This window comes from Cynara cardunculus (assembly GCF_001531365.2).
Source record: "Cynara cardunculus var. scolymus isolate 2C chromosome LG 12, CcrdV1, whole genome shotgun sequence".
Classification (NCBI taxonomy): Eukaryota; Viridiplantae; Streptophyta; class Magnoliopsida; order Asterales; family Asteraceae; genus Cynara; species Cynara cardunculus.
The window spans coordinates 16,181,738-16,182,429 of record NC_037539.1 but is presented as its reverse complement, the minus strand read 5'-3'; positions in this window follow the sequence as shown (position 1 = coordinate 16,182,429).

The window sequence follows — 692 nt, the reverse complement described above, 5'->3', positions numbered from 1 at the left end:
CATCAACCTTGTTCTTTAACTCCTTTTCAATTTTGGCAAACTTTTCTTTTGAGGACTTTTCCAAATTCACAAAGTTTGTTTGTGCCTCTTCGAATATTTTAAAATATCTATTTCTTTCCTCTTTGAGAAGAGTGACTTCTTTCTCACAAAAGGAAAGTTTTTCTTTAAGCTTGTAATGTTCCAAATGGCATGAATCAAGATTATCAATGATCTGTTTGTATAGATCAATTGATTCAGAAGAGTGAGAAGTGGAAACCTCTTGGTCATTTGAGTCAGAAGAGTCGGAGTCAATTTTTTCCATCTCACAGAAGATTTCATCCTCTGTGTCTGAGTCTTCCCATGCGAGAAGTCCCTTCTGAGCATCTTCGTCTGAGGATTCATCTGTGACTAACTCACTAGTTTGAGCTAGCAGAGACTTCTGTTGATAGTACTCAGCCTTCTTTTTGTAGAAGGCTGCATCTCTTGGACCCTTTTGTGGAGCCTTAGGCCCTTTTGACCAACACTCAGCAGCAAAGTGGCCTGGCTTACCACATCTGAAACATCCTTCTTTTGTCTCTTCCTTCTTCTACTCAACTATCTTCTGTGGAGGCTTCTACTCCTCCTCTTCACTTCCATCAGATCTTCCACCTTCTGTGTAGTTTCTTCTGTTGAAACTTCTATACTCTTTCTTTTCACCACCCTTCCTATACTCT